The 6,554-nt window shown below is 31.7% G+C and overlaps 1 pseudogene; it reads left to right on the top strand.

The window, feature by feature from the left end:
* The first annotated feature begins 683 nt into the window (after positions 1 to 683).
* On the top strand, positions 684 to 2,505 carry LOC114912787 (uncharacterized; annotated as a pseudogene).
* Positions 2,506 to 6,554: the final 4,049 nt, after the last annotated feature.

Below are 6,554 nucleotides of genomic sequence, written 5' to 3' on the forward strand. Positions count from 1 at the left end.
AACAAGCCGGCCTCCTCTCCACTCTCTTTTGGCCTCTCCAACCATTTTTCTTGGCTTTTCGATGAGCCCTCTTTCCTTGGCATCAACCATCGATACTCCACTGGTATCTTTGCTTGGCATCAACTGCTGCTTCATCTTTTTTTCAAGGAACATTGGCGGCATCTTTCTCTCCACTGGTATCCACTACCTCTGAAATCTAGATCATCCCAATTTGATGGGTCCCATTCTTCTGGCTTTAACTATGTTCCACAACATTTAGTATAATGTCTCTGATTCTCTGATGCCAATCATGTTATTATATATTGATATGTTTTATCATCCTAATCATTGTATTATATACAAGCTTTAATTTATATTTTATTTTTTTAATTAATCTATATATTTTTTATAAAAAAATATTTTTTTGAAACATAAACATGAAATAGTTTGATATTTGTTTGTTAAATTTCTAAAATTTGTTTCAAGAATATATTTTAAGATTAAAAAATAGTGAAAATAATGATGATATGTACTGAAATATTTTATCAAATTTATCTATATAATTTTATGGTTGTATCACATGAATTGATAAAAGCATTATTCCTTCTTTTTTTTATTTCTATAGTGTGGTTTTGGTTGATAAATTTTATTTCGTATATGATTTATCATGAATATTTGCTTATTCCATGTCCAGGCTTATTAAAATGGAGCAACCACTTTTCAAGTTGAAGATGAAATTTGGAGGTTATTTTAAGAAGATTAAGAATTCTACAAGAATAAAATATTATTTTGGGAGACAAAAAAATCGTTATTCTTACATAGATCTATATGATGATATAGTGCACATATCCAATTTGAAGCTTGAAGAGACCATAAAGATTTGGTCTGTGGTTAGATATTTATTACCTAAGTCTTATATGATTCTAGATACAGATCATAAACTAATGAGTTTGTTTGAAGAATATAAAGATTTGAAGGAGTGCTTCTTATTTATCACAAAAGAGGCTAATGATATACAGTTTTCTCAATCAACACTAGGTAGCCAAGACCAAATTACAATATGTAGAGGTGAAATACCTGCAATAAGAGAGGTTCGAGTGGATGACCAAAGGGAGAACCAAAGACAGAATGAAATTGAGCATCCAACTACATTAGGGATTGATATCTCAACTATTGCTATTGAGAATAATGACAATATTAGGGTAAATAATGAAGCTATATTTCAGGAGGAATAGAAATTAGATACTAAAATTTATGGTTATAGAGTAGTTATCATAGTATCTATAGTAGTGATTCTGAGTCTGATGATGATGATGATGTAATAGAATATGAGGGAGAGACATATGAGATAGACAATGAGAATCCTAACATGTTTGTAGAAGCAAAATTTGTAAGTCAAGAACACTTCAAGATAGCATTGAGTCAATATGTTATAATAAATGAATTTGTTGTAAGGATTCTCAAAAGTGAGCCAAGTAGAATGATAGTGAGTTACGAAAATGAAGCTTGCAATTGGAGGCTCCATGCTTTACTATTATGTGATGGTCACACATTTTAGGTATTATGGTAGAAATATCAATTCTCTTCATTATAGTGTATATGAATAATGTTGCTTGTATTAATTTATTCTTATGGTTGTTTGCGTAGATCAAAAAATTGAAGGAACCTCATACATGCTCATTTGTAAACAAATGTGGCAACAAGATGGCCACACAATTTTGGATACATGATAGGATGATTGGTTGGCTAAAAAAAAAGAGTGACCTATCACCTATTGAACTAAAAAGGAGATTATTGCAGTTCTATCATCTTGAGCTTCCATATCACAGAGTTTGGTGAGGAAAGGAGTTTGCAATGTCCATGATTCATGGGAATTAGGCAGATTCTTTTGACAGAATGGAAGAATTTGGCATCATAGCTAAGTACTCCTACATTACGAACAACTTTTTGAAGTCATTCAATACCTGGATTTTTGAGGCCAGACATAGACCTGTTCTTGATCTATTAGATGTTGTTAGGCACAAAATTATGGTGAAGATGGAAGCTAGAAGGAGAATGACTACTCACTAGAAGGACAATTTAGTTCCTTTGGTAATGAAATATATCAGAGATATTAGTCTTAAGTTAGGTGATTATAATGTTTACAGAATCAGTGATTATAAAGTAGAAGTAATTGAGACTAATGGAAGATATGAAGTAATTCTAAATGAACGAAAGTGCTCTTGTCATGTGTGGGACATGTTAGGCATTCCTTGTATTCATACAGCTACCTTTATTTGTAGTATAAGAGGTGCAAATTTAGAAAATTATGTTTCTGGGTACTTCACCATTGCAAAGTATAAAGCTACTTATGCATTAAAAATTGGACCATTATCTGGCAAGGCCCAATGGATAAAAGTTGATATTGGATACAAAGTGTTGCCTCCTAAGCTTAGTCTAAGACCTCTTCGAAGACCAAAGAAGAAGAGAATTAGAGGTACAGATGAGAATGCATTGAAGAGTGCACAAATGCAAGCATTGTGGTGAACTTGGGCATCATGCAAAGACTTGTAAAAATCCAGTAGTGGAGGAATCTCAAGCTTCAGTATCATCATCTTATGCACCAAAAAATCCTGGGAGGTAACATATGCACTAGTTTGACTATGACATTTGTCATTTGTTATTTATTAATTGCTTTTTATTAAAAAAATTACCGGCCTAAGGGAAATAGCTCAAAAGGAAGAATGTCAACAACAACAGGAGGTACACATGCATTATTAGCAACACCAAGAGAGAAAAAAAATAAAGGAAGACCCCCGCAAGCAAGCTAGAATAATGGAAATTTTAGATAGAGAAGTAATGCCTACCTACAATCTTGGTTGGTATGTGATTGGAGATACTATCTCAATTTTCATATCTTATTTTTTTTCAAGTTATTTAGATCAATATTATGATAATTGCTAAACATAATTTTTTAGTTGATACAAAGTTAAATCTCATTATTATTTTTTTTTTTTGTTGGTTAATTTCAGATTTTATCATGTGGAGAACATGAGCTTGTGAAGCATATTGCTGAGGAAGATGATGATGAGTTATGATTATGACTTTGTTAGATGTTACATTGTTTGAGTGCACATTATTTGATGAGAAGAGTACAAGTGGAAATTACTTTATTATTACTCTTTCTTCATTGTATCTAATTTGTAGTAGTTATGCATTAATTTGTATTTCAGAGCATGCAAATTGGATTATTAATTTAGATTTCTTTTGGATATACTTTGCTAAAGTGATGATGTTGGTAGTTTTCTCAAGTGAAAAAAAGTGGTATCATGCTTATTGAGATGGGTTCTCTTGCCTGTCACAAGTTTCTCTCTGTTAAATTCTGATAGATTGCTTGCATTTATGTCATTTTGAGTCTTTGCAAAGATGGGGCTCATGTTACTTGGAATATGGCAAGGGGTGGCTACATCCGAGCAATTGCACACTGACGTCTTCAAGGAAATGATGATGCTGATTTGATAGTGCCAACAAACAATGGTAGAATACTAGCAAAGAAGTAGTGGATAAAACTGTGTGAATCTCCTATCATTAGGTCAACTTTATTTTATTTAAAATTTTTTTGAGAAGTATCTATATAAAATCTTTAAACAAGTAAATCGTCCCTACTATAAACATCAACAAAGAAGTAATAGATAAAAATTAATGTATTTGAATCATTCTTACTATGACATTAATTAATGTGTTTAAATTCTTTCCATCTCGTTAAAATAACATACAGTAGATAAAAATTAAATTAAAAATTTTTGCCTATATACCCTCCTAAACGTCAAAATTTGTGTGAATACTCTTTCAAAATTAATATTTATTTGTATACCCTCATAACATACTTATTTTATATGTATACCCTTTTTTTCTTTATTTTTGCATGTATATATGTAAATTTGGATGTTTAGGATTTTTTACATGTATACTCTTCCAAATATTCAAATTTGTATGAATACCCTCATAAATTGCTATTTGCATATATACCCTTATAATTTTTTTTTTACATATATACCCATAAGGGTATTTCAGTCATTTAAATTTTAAACCATTATTTTTTTAATGGTATTAGATGATGTGGGTATATATACAAAAAATAAAGAAAAAAAAGGGTATACATGCAAATCTAATATTTTATAAGGATATACATCAAATATCAATTTTGAAAGGATATTCACATAAATTTAGATGTTTAGAAGGGTATACATGCAAAAATCCCATTATATTTAGGTGAAATTTTTTTTCTTGTATCTAATTTAGTTTAGACTAGCCTATAACTTTAAGAGATGGGCCGTGATCTATAGGTATAGACCGTGCTCTCTAAGATAGACTATATCTTTATTATTTAGATACCCAAGCAAAGGTCGATGAAAAAAGGATACGAGCTGTCTAACAAAGAATAGTTGAGAAGCTGAGAATCAATCTCCATATTTGAAACCTAACATCTAATTAGCTAATCTTTACTTACTTGCCGGATTAATTACTAGTTTCTTAATTACTCTCTACTTTACTCTTAATCTAAAAACTAAATGATTCAACCGTAATTAACACGGTCCCTGCAGATACGATCTCAACTCACCTTATCTATATAGTTGTGAGTTAAGTAATTATTTTTGATGCCCACGACAGTGTTCAAATTTTAGCACCATTATCAGGGATTGTGTTTTAGATGCCTTGAGTGTATAAAAATCTGCAAAAAAAAATCAGAAAGAAAAAAAATCTATTTACTACTTTCTTTAATTGCTTTCTTAGTTAACAACTTTAATTGTTTTTGCCCTTATTTCAATTACTTTATTTTCCAGCTTGCCTTTTATTCTTTTGACCAAAAAAATAATAATAATTAGAAAAATAATATTTGCTTTATTTGCTTTCTATCTTCTACTCTTAGTCTATTTTTAGTGCTTTCTAACTTGCTTAGTTTACTTAGTCAAACTTATATTCCTACAAAATCAACAAAAAAAAATCTTTATACAAACACCTTATAATCTATTTAGAGAATTAGGTACCTAACCACAAAATCTAAAAGGTGAAACAAATCAATTTAATCTTGATTGTGTGTTAATTCACCAAATCTGGACACCTTTTCTTTTTGCATTATATATTTTTATAAAACATCTTAAGGGCATCACCCATAAACAACATAAGTGGAGATTTCACCACCCTCCCTTGACCCACAAACTATAATCTTGCATTTACATTAACCCAAATCTCTAAATTAAAATTAATTAGACGTCAGCCCCTAAGGAACTCAAGCTTAATAGAACAAGTGAGCTCGAAAGTTAAACTGGGTCGGGCCTAGTTGATCTATTGGTATCTAAAAAAGTGGTTTAGAAATTACATGCCGAAGAAGGTGGTTCATTAATTGATTCAGTTCGTTTATCTGGCCAACTTAGTTGGTGTCTAAGGAAAGTAATGGGAGGACCTCCATCAACTTTACACTTATCTAGCCAGTTGGTTGGTTACGTCCGTACTTGGAGTGCTTGACGGTATATCGAAAATAGTTAGGAGCTATCTAGAACTAGGGCAACCCATAGTCAGGATTGATTGAACCACTTGATTGCTAACTAAAAATATCAAACCTAACTAAAACTCTTCGCATCTACTTCTTAGATTTAGGACTCGATAGGCTCTCATCTTTAGAACTTCTTTCATCCTTCTCTTTTATTTATAATCTAAAAACCTAGAAATCTTACAAATGAATATCTGTGTTTGCTCTAGGGCATAAATTGTAGGGTTTTTGCTCGAGCATCACTCATAACAATCCGAGATTTAACCATTAGATTTTAAAATTGAAAGAACCCTTAGAGCCAATAGACCCAGGAACATGGACTGAAACCAGGAGAATGAACCACCTAGGCAGTGGAAGGAGTACTTTACTCCTTTCACATATACCTATTCTCTTTGCATTCAAGTACTTCTAGTTGAGGCAATTCAATATAAAATCAAGTGTCATCCAAATGCTCCCATCATTTTATGGACTTGCTAATGAGGACCCGAACAAACATCTTGATGAATTTTTGAAAATATGTTCAACAGTTAGAATTCAAAATTTCTCTGACGATACTCTCAGACTGAAATTATTTTTTTTCTCACTAAAGGATAAAGCCAAATATTAGCTAAATTCCTTAGATACAGTCATAATTTCAACCTGGGATCAACTTCAGAGAGAGTTTCTTAAAAAATATTTTTTAATTAGAAAAACTAATCAAATAAGAAAGGCCATAACTAGTTTTTTTCAATTAGATGGGGAGATATTTCATGAAACCTAGAAGAGATTGTAAGAACTGATTAGAAAATACCGCCACCATCTATACCTAAATGGCAACTAGTCCAGTGCTTCTCTAATGGCCTGTCAAAGAAGCACCAAAAATGGTTGATGCTTCCTGTAGTGAAACCTTCATGTTGAAAAATGAGCATGAAGCATCGCAGCTGTTTGAAATCCTGAGTGAAAATTCATTACACCACATGTCTGCTGTCAAGAGAGACCCTCCCATGTTTGGACCTAAAAGGGGTGGGATTTTTGAAATTGGTAGTTCAATGGAAATCCACAGTCG

The sequence above is a fragment of the Elaeis guineensis genome, chromosome 11 (assembly GCF_000442705.2).
Source record: "Elaeis guineensis isolate ETL-2024a chromosome 11, EG11, whole genome shotgun sequence".
Classification (NCBI taxonomy): domain Eukaryota; kingdom Viridiplantae; phylum Streptophyta; class Magnoliopsida; order Arecales; family Arecaceae; genus Elaeis; species Elaeis guineensis.